Source organism: Octopus sinensis, linkage group LG18 (genome assembly GCF_006345805.1).
Source record: "Octopus sinensis linkage group LG18, ASM634580v1, whole genome shotgun sequence".
In the NCBI taxonomy this organism is placed as follows: Eukaryota; Metazoa; Mollusca; class Cephalopoda; order Octopoda; family Octopodidae; genus Octopus; species Octopus sinensis.
Window position 1 is genome coordinate 28750208 of NC_043014.1, and position 10652 is coordinate 28760859.

Sequence of the window (10652 nt, forward strand, 5' to 3'; positions counted from 1 at the left end):
CGCAATTGAAATTGCTGCTTTACACTAAGTCGAGTTTAATTTTCGCGGTTTGTAGCCTCTGTTTCAACTCAATGGCAAATTGTTAAAATTGGGCTTTATCCACTCAAATGCTTTCGTTTTCTCGGTGACTTTTATTTATGGCGTAGTAAACATATGGTCAGGTAAATTCTGTAATTTTTTTTTCGATGGTACCTAAATCTCTCAAATTTTCACTGATCCGAGTCATCGGCAAAGTACCTTACTTGATGGTACTCATAGAATTCATCAAATTTAGCGCAGATATAAGGAACAGCTTCAAATTTTAACATCTATGTAATTTTCTACATCTCAATCTAATGTTTTACGGGAAAGATGCCTCCCTTTAGAGGACGTGTTGTGCATAAATGAATAAGTCTTAGAAGAGTTAAATAGAAGGCTGCTCTGCTCACGCATTCCCAGTGAGAGAAAAGCAGGAGCTTCATCTCTTAAATATGGAGTGTTTTTATTACTTGTTTAATTAGATATGTTCACGTATTTTTGTTTATGTGAATCCATACGTCTCTGCTTTTATGTTTCAATAATTAGTTTCTATTTTCCAATTACTTTCACCAATATTACACTTAAGTTTGAAGATGTCTTTTTCAAATTCTGTTCTATTTTCATTTATAAATTATTTACATCGTTTTATATTACTCCCTGCTGCTTGATTTTCATTAATTTTCCTCTTTCTTTATATTTTAATTTCTTTATTTTTCTCTTCTTTTTTTTTTACAGTGAATGAGAAATTCTTGGTTTTATTATTCATATTAATGATGTGTGGTTTGATTTGAAAACGTCCGGCAACATTAAATCTTGATGACGTAAAAAAAAAAATGGAAGAAAGAAAGCTACTTGCATAACAAGGTCAGTCACTGTGATAATAATGGCGGTTATAAAATCACGCACACACACACAGAAACATTACTGGAACATAAAATGAAAATTAGGTCAGTGTATTTTTTTTTTTATCGATCTGTCTGTCTCCTTGCTTGCGTGTCTAGTTCAGCGTGCCCTAAACTTTCTCTGTGATCGAAGCATCCTTTTCTCTTTTCTGGTCTCTGCCGTAGCTTGGCTAACAGTCTGTTTGCTTTCTCTGGCAAAACTGACTTCCCGACATGTCTGGCAAAATAATGTCTGTTCTTTGTTTCTTTCCGCCACTTCTTATTCTTTATAAAACCCCATTGTCATGATTCTTGTCGTTTACGTCTGTGATTTAACAGGAAAAATTATTGTAGCAGTTGTTGTTTTTGTTGATGCTCTGCTAAAACCAGTTAGATTTGTTATGTTTATTTTATTCCAATATCAAGGAAAAGCAGAAATACTTTACACACATATACACACACACACCTTATTTATATGTCTGTCTGTCTGATTAACTATCTATATTAATAGATAAATATACACAAAACACACACACACACACACACACACACACATACATATATATATATATATATATATATATATGTATATATATATATATACATACATGTACATACACATACATAAATAAATACATACATGTATGTGTGTGTGTGTGTATATATATATATATTCACATTTAGGGGCATATATGTATGTTATTAATTGTTATTTTGAATTCCGGAAGAAATACATTTTAACACAGGTATAGTATGAAAGCAGCAGATAACTACCACATCGTGCTATTTACGAACTTCCTCTTTTAGAAGAAGAGGGAATAATATATGCATCATATGAGCACTGGCTGCAAGGCTCCAAACTGATATTGTCGACATCAACAACGTCACCTAAATGAGCACTAAAGACCATATTCTAAGACTGTCCAATAATATATCGGAGATACATGTGATAATGACATTATCAGCAATAACAGTCAAAGGGGTGCATGCGACAAGGTACCAGAAACAACATTATTAAAGAATAAGGCAGGGAAAAATACACTCATTTGCACGATTCGTGAGAGGACATTCACTTGAACTTCAGCATTATGCAGACTAAAAAGCGAAAGATATATAGCTATATTACTGTAGAGAACAAGGAATATTGGTTTCAAGTTTTGGTACAAGGCCAGGAATTTCGAGGAGGTGGGGGTACAGTCGATTATATCGACCCCAGTGTTCAACTGATACTTATTTCATCAACTCTGAAAGGATGAAAGGAGAAGTCGTCCTCGGAGTGATTTAAACTTAGAAAAAGGGAATATTACTTCCAAAAGAAATGCGTGAGGAAATGTAGAGAAAAGAATTGTGTTTAGACGGATTTTCCAAGTGGCAGGACGAGATTTTGTGGTTGCTGTTAAAGATTTCATACCACACGTAAACCATGTGACGATGAAGAATTCATCGAGGGCAGCGACAGTAGTAACTTTTTCTTTATTTGGAGGGAGGGACACGTCCAGAAACGCTCATGCTATTGTTTTATTGTTGAAATAAAAATATTTATTAGTGTCGCAGGTCCCCTGTTCTCTCATTACATTCACGCATGATTATTGCTGCTTTTCATCGAATACTTAATAGGTGATACAAATGGATATACCAATGACTCAAATCTACTTTTGGTGAATATTTTCTTAAAGTCCGCTTCGTGATATGTGATATATTCAAATCCTAAAATAGATTCTTTTATCCTCTTGTGTGTGACATTCATCCTGTCTGGTTTTTACTGCACAGAATTTTTTTTCAGTCAATTATTCCCGTTTTGATTAAGCTCAGCTCTCGTTGAAATTATCTTGTTTTTGTAGGCTAAATATAACAGAGCTTTTATAGACTATGTAGAGTCTGTATCAATGAAATTTTCATTTCGGATTCTATTCACAGCCTGTAAGGGCATCCGGTACCACTTTCATTGCTCTCAAGTTTCGCCATATTCTTGTTTGGTCCATATGTTCATGCATGTCAATTACAGAACAAGCTCCCATTGGAATCGAAATTAGCTATTATCTTTCTTTTGGTTTATTGAAAACAAAACCCGTTAAATTCTCCTGGAATTCTGTTCCTTCATTTCTTGTTGTTGTTGTTGTTGTTGTTGTTGTTGTTCTTCTTCTTCTTCTTTTTCTTCTTCTTCTTCTTCTTCTTCTTCTTCTCCTCTCTTTTTCTTGTTGTTGTTATTCTTCTTCTTCTCCCTTTTCTTCGTCTCATTATTATTTTTATTATTATTATTATTGAGTGGGAGAGCAGTGCATGCCATCAAAGTGACACTGGGGTAAAATATACGAAGCCCAGTATACCCATCATGACTACCCGTCTGATAAGGGTACACCAGGCACATGCATCACAACCATATGTGCGCGACATGGTGATGTCCATTATTATTATTATTATTAATTGTCATAGCTATCCCCATCACCCTCCTCCTCCTCCTCATCATCATCATCATCATCAACTTTTCTATCACTTACATGCTAATTTTCTACTGCACTACTAAGTGCAATATCGTGTTCCTGAACTATATGCAATATTCGCTTTTGGGAATGCAGAATTGAGTTCCCGTGCTAAACATGCTTTACTTTGTTGTGATATTTGTTTCGTTATTTTTTTTTTTGGTAGTATTTTGGCGTTTTGAATGTTTGCTGTGTAAGATATATGTAATGTGAGCGATGGTTGTAAAAAAGAGTTACCCTGGCTCAACTCTAAGATGTGTGCTAGGGAATTTGAAGTATTTTGCCTCTGATTTAGATTTCCATAACAAGGCTATACATCAAAAAGTCCAGTCCTTGTTTCAGTGTAGCTATTTGTGTGTCTTAAAAGCCCTGAGACCTATGGCAGGGGACAATGGAAGGATAACAGACATATGGATCACGTCTTTCCAGAGGTAACATAGCTTTGCGTAGAGCCAATACCGCTCACTAGAATGAGGTAAATTTACAAAATCTCGATGACGATACAAAACTACAGTAGATAAAAGCAGTTAATGCCTTATGCTATATTGAAGGCGAAAGGTTTAAGCAAATAAATAACAGGGCTATATTTGGACTGTGTGGGGGAGTAGCCAGACTTTTTTATGTTATTCTTCATGCTTTTGTTTATAATATATTTCTTTATTGCCCACAAGGGGCTAAACATAGAGGGGACAAACAAGGACAGACAAACAGATTAAGTCGATTACATCGACCTCAGTGCGTAACTGGTACTTAATTTATCGACCCTCGAAAGGATGAAAGGCAAAGTCGACCTCGGCGGAAGTTGAACACAGAACGTCAAGACAGACGAAATACGGCTACGCATTTCGCCCGGCGTGCTAACGATTCTGCCAGCTCGCTTTTGTTTATAATAGTGTTCCAATTATTACTAGAACTGTCTCACTTTCATGTCTCCCACCTGCCTTATTTCCACTTTTATTATTAGGAGTAATATTATTTAGTTATATAGGGCGACGAGTTGGCAGAAGCGTATGCACGCCGGGCAAAAATGCTTAACACCATTTCATCCGTCTTTAAGTTGTGAGCTCAAATTCCGCCGAGGTCGATAAAATCAGCACCAGTGGATGTAATCGATTTTCCCCTCCCCGAAATTGCTGGCCTTGTGCCAATATTTGAAACAATTTTAAAATTCTCTAACTTTTTCTTATTGCATGCTTTTACTACATTACTGGATAGTTCTCTACATATTTTTGCACTGGACTTGTAATTCTATTGTATGTAGGGTGTAGTGGCAGTATTTTCCTACACCTGATGTTTAATTTGCATGTTTTTCATTTAATAATTCCTTATGCACTCGTCATTGTAGGTGCAGTTTCAGTTTTCAGTCTCCATTCTAGTTAACTCTGCATCCAAATCATTATATTTGAAACATTTTCCAATTTCTTTTAGAGGTGTATTGTTGTCCGTTCACAACAATAATTCGATTAGCAAGCGTTTTGTCATCGTCGTCTCCTCCTCCGCTACCACCGATGCCAGCATCACCAGCCCACCACCTCCACCTATTCCTCCCTCCTCTATCACCCCACTCCCAGTCTTCTTCTTCTTCTCCTTCTCCTCCTCCTCCTCCTTCTTCTTCTTCTTCTTACTACTACTACTACTACTACTACTACTACTACTACTACTACTATTACTACTACTATTATAATTATTATTTGTAGTAGTAGTAGTAGTAGTAGTAGTAGTAGTAGTCTCCAGGCTAGTAGAACCGTTAAGGCGATGCCTTTCATTCCCCATTTGTTGACTAGTACTTTAGTTTATTGACCTCGAGGTCAATAAACTAAAGTACTAGTCAACAAATTACTGAAGTCAATGGCATTGACTAACTCTCAAGGCTAAAAAGTGTAGATAACCCTGTGCCTAAATTTGGAAGCATTAATATCATTATCATTATTATTGTTGTTCGTGTCGTTGTTTTCGTTGTTATTATTTGCGTATCACAAACATTCGAATGATGGTTTGTATCGCTGAATAGGTTCCGGAGATGAAATCCTCTTCAAGTGAATTATATTTTTCTCCATGTAAGGATAGTAAAAGAAGCATTAATAATAAAATGAGTCCATAACACACAATCAATAATAATAATAATAATAATAATAATAATAATAATAATAATAATAATAATAGTAATAATAATAATAATAATAATAATAATAATAATAATCCTTTGTGCTATAAGCATTAGGCCCGAAAGTTTGGAGGAGAAGACTAATCGATTGCATCGTCTCCAGTGCTGCATTAGTAGTTATTTTATCGACTCCGAAAGTATGAAAGGTCAAGTCGACCTTGGATGAAAGGACTAGATGTGTGGTTTGACTTTAAAACTTTTGGCAACATTGATGACGAAAAAAAAACAACAAAACAAGCAAGAAAGACAGAAAACTACTCTCAAGTCGACCTTGGAAGGAAGGACTAATCGAATACATCGACCCCAGTGCTCAACTCGTCCTTATATTATCGATCCCGAAAAGATGAAAGGCAAACTCAACCTTGGCGGAATTTGATTTCTTCTTCTTCTTCTTCTTCTTCTTCTTCTTCTTCTTCTTCTTCTTCTTCTTCTTCTTCTTAATGATGATGATAATAATAATAATAATAATAATAATAATAATGATAATAATAATAACACTAACAGTAATAATAATAATAATAATAATAATAATGATAATAATAATAATAATAATAATAATAATAATAATAATAATAATAATAATTATTATTATTATTATTATTATTATTGCTGTTGTTGTTGTTGTTGTTGTTATTATTATTATTATTAATATTATTGTTATTATTATTATTGCTTGCAACATTAAAACATTGACTTCTATCTACAAGAGACTATGTCATGATATGCCAAACGAAGAGAAACATTACTGTTATGAAATCTTTTCAGCTACCTTCACTGTTATGCTTGTGTTCGTTTAGCATAACATATCATTTCAAAGTTCACGGCATATCTTTTGGCCTTTGATGATCATATCAGTGCGATTTGAAGCTAATCATGTTGTCAGAATGTATATATCTATATACTAGCTACTTTCTTTGGGATGTGCTATTTATTAGAAGTGAGGATATAGTTGGATTAACAGCTTATTAAGTTTACGTAGCTCTTTTATATAGCGAAGATTAATCGCGCTGTCAAATTCTATCTCTAAGTAGCTCCTACTGTCTTTGGGAGGTACCTTTTAATGGAAGTGGCTAGGACAGAGGGGCTAGTAAGGTTAAGAGATTCGTAAGTTTACATATCTATCTTTTGCATGTACAAGTATTCAAATTGTGTTCTACACAAGAAAATAACATGATACTTTTTCATTCATTTGTCCACTTGTAGACTAAGCATTGACGGTGTTAAAAAATAGTTGCTTTGCAACCATTTGGTTCAAGGTTAGATGCCATTGCATAGTGTTTCTTACCAAATTCCTTCTACCATAACCTCGGTGTGAGCAATACCTTGTGAGTTGTAAATTTCAGTATAATATAATATATTATATGATATAACATAGCATAATATAATATAATATAATATAATATAATATAAAATAAATTTAATATGTCCATGCGTAAAAAGCCTACTTCCCAACCACATGGTTTAGGATTCAGTCCCACTGCTTGGCACCTTGCACGAATGTCTCCTAGAGTCCCTGGTTGACCAAAGTTTGGAAGGGGATTTGTTAGACGGAAACTGAGAGAAGCCTGTTGAACACACACACACACGTATATATATATATATACGTGTGTGTATGTGTTTTTTGTGTTTGTGACTCCCATCAAGGCCGGGCAACCGATGTAGGTTTGCTTATGTGCCCGTATCTTAGCGGGTTGGTGAAAAGAAACTTACCAGACTTAAAAATGTATTGGAGTCGATTTGGTTGAGTAAAAATATTTTCAAAGCAGCTCTCCATCCCGGCCGTAGTCTAATGATTTAGACAAGTAGAGTTAGAAAGAACGCTTTGCGTTGCTCTTTTGATTCTAAAACCACGAACTTTGACTCTCGTCATTTCGGAGTCCATAAAATATGGTATCAGTCAAGAACTGCTGTCTTTGTGCCTAAATTAGAATCCGGCCACTAGGCAGACGGACCAGTTTTGCTGCTTGGCTATCGTTAGATCCGGAAGTCCAGGTGAGCCGGACTTAATTTCATTTCAGTAGACGAGATTATGACCAGGGTGAATTGCCTCACCCAGAAATGGGCTGAAAGGTAGAGAAGATGTGGTGAATGCCTGTATCGTCTCCGTTGTAATTTACAGTCAAACCATCAGACTCTGTCTGGCCAGACTGGGAGCATCTGCTATTCGGCATTTTTTTAATAGTAGCATTTCATTTGTCAGGAGGTCCAGGTTTTACCAGCATCCTTTGGAAGACGGGCTCAGCATGGTGTGGTTTCTAATACGTACTTGCTGCATCACCTGCAGAATTTCATGGTCAGTGAGCAGCTATGGTGTCGATTTTTAAGCACGTTTTTCTGCAGTTCAACTTAATGACCTAGCTGTAGGCCTGGGCCAAGAAAAGACCAAAATTGCATGTTTGGTATCCGGAATATCGTCAGTCGCTCATAGCCGTTTAGAGTCGGGCATTGTGATAGATGGATTTTCCACTTCAGCAATATGTAGAGGACTGATGCTTGGTAACAGCGATAATTGTTTCGGCATTGACGAGGATAAACTCGTTACCCTGTAATTTTCTTACTCTTAACAACAATGTTTAGTTAGATGTGAGGTTGATAGAATTTGATATGCATCACACCCCAGTGGCATGATTGTTTTTTCTGTGTGTTTGCAGGGTAGAAGCAAACATGTAGGACTTAAGTCTTACTCTTTAGCAAGCTATTTTCCGAAATTGCCAGTAAATTTGACATTAAAACAAAATCTGCCAACTCACATTTTACAATCAATCATACATTTTGTTCCTTCAAATGAGAAAACTCTGCAGATAATGATACAATAAATAACGACTAAGGCAACAAATGTTCATATAGATTAAAGTTAGTATAAACATTTAAAAAATATACAATATGAGAGCAATGTTATAAAACATGTAGAATATGAATAAACATTTGTGGCATGTTAATTTACATGTAATAGATATTACAGTATAAAGGTCTAGGAGGATATGAGCAATAATAACAATAACAATAATAACAACAACAACAACACCAATAATAATAATAATAATAATAATAATAATAATAATAATAATAGTAATAATAATGATGGCATACACTGCTCTCTCACTCAGTAATAATATATTCTGTATTCTACACATAAACAGTAAGCTACAGCCCAATAGAGTATATAATACGGGATTAATATTATTAGAGATGACGAAAGTACCTCGTTGTATCAACTACGTAAAAATATTATAAAACAAATAGACCATTAATCCTTTTTTTGTAATGTAAACAACTATCAATCATATTTTTAGCATATTTAGAATCATAGTAGGTAACTTGTTTTTGAAAAGATCTAGAATGATGGGGTAATATATATATATATATATATATATAGGTATGTAATATGACCTAGGAAAGCAAATAGTTTTAGAGTTATAAAGATTAGCAGAACTGGTTGTTTGGATCATTTGTTTCACCACCAGCAGCACCACCAGGCTGTCTAACGTCGTGTCTGACAGAGCTCAACTCTAACAAATGCTCTATTGTATCGGATATTCCTCAAACTTTCGATAATTTGTGAACTTCATTGAATAGCCTTTCAAATGTTCCATAGTTAAGTTTTTCCTCTTTTGATTGGTATCTTCAAAAGAAGACTTGTTTTATACCTTTCAATTCCTGAAAAATTCAATAACAGCATTCTCTGTGTGCGTAAATAGTTCTAGAAGAGAACTAGCTTTCGCTACAGAGGTAAATTCTATCTTATATCTGAATAAATCACCAATAGTGGACTACAGTTTTCAAATACACATTATTCCCAATTATTAACATTATCGATTAAATACATTAGGAAGTCATGTCGGATTTTGAAATCGAAGTTTTTACAGAACCTTTTCTCAATGATGGACTATCGGGACATAATTACGCTTTTTATGTGTTTTCTACCGTTATTCTAACGTTTCCCGCTCCTGTGAGAACCGAAATTTTCTCATTGCATGCATCAATCCATTTCCTATTTATTCGTTTTTCTTTATCAATAATCTACTTCGCTAAAAGCCGTCAAGCAACATATTTTACAGAAGGTAACAGAGAGCATATAGCATTGGTAAGTTTCGTCTGCATTCAAATGATTTTATTTTGTTTTTGGCATGTTACTACACAGCTTAAAAACACATTTGAAACAAGCAAAAATATTATTGTCTATTGTCAAGGTAGTGTCTCTAATTTAGCAGTCTACAAAAAAAATTAACATTCACAATAAGATGCTCTATTATGATATAGATTTGTCTTATATACTAAGATAAAATATTGTCATATAAATTGGATTATGCAACGTATAATTTTATATGTTGATTATATCAAGCACAAGGTTAGATATTTCCGCTTAGATACACAGAAATGCAGTAACCATGTAAGATAAAAATGAGCTTAGTTTTGCTCTACAAATATAGTGATCAAGTAATTTAAAAGTGATGCAATAACTTATATGCTATTAAAGATTTTGATCAGATACATAATTTCTAAACTAGTAGTGACATATATCAGAGTGAATCCTGAGAATATGTATGGCAACTAAAGCTGATCGTACAGAAAAAAAGTCATATTTTACAGCTAAATTGCGAAGAAGTTTGTTAAAATGTGAACGACACAAAAAAAAATGTTGCTTTCTGCTGAATCATTCTTGCAAGACCTGACACTGCGGCAGGTTCAACAAGTACCTGTATTCCTCCGCAAGTGCAAAATATGCTCTCTCTGAACTCTAGTTAAAAGAATATGTCCTGAAATAGCTAAGATTTCAAACTCTCGCAATGTTAAGAGAACAAAACAAAACAAAACTAATAAACAAAGATGTAGAGAGATTTCAGTTACATCAGCGCAGAAAATCACTTTATCCACAAAATATCAGAATGTAATAAAATATTTCCAGTTGGCATCAATGCATGTGTTAAGTGAGAGTCAGAAACTAGTACATGGCTGCAAGGGTGTTTGTATGATCAAGCATACGTATGTGTGTCTTTGAGTGTGTTTGTGTGTGTGTATTTGCGTGCGAGATAGAGAGAGAAAGAAAGAAAAAGAAAGAAAGAAAGAGAGAATGATTATATGCATATAAATACAGATATGCATTTATAT

The 10652-nt window shown here is 34.4% G+C and overlaps 1 long non-coding RNA gene across 1 annotated transcript in view; it reads left to right on the forward strand.

Annotated features, from left to right (window-relative positions):
- The first annotated feature begins 755 nt into the window (after positions 1 to 755).
- The window catches only part of LOC118766950, a 25974-nt gene continuing 16077 nt past the window's right edge, over positions 756 to 10652 (forward strand). Inside the window, exon 1 of the long non-coding RNA XR_005002858.1 lies at positions 756 to 882. This is a non-coding gene — a long non-coding RNA (uncharacterized LOC118766950). The remainder of the gene's footprint in view (positions 883 to 10652) is intronic.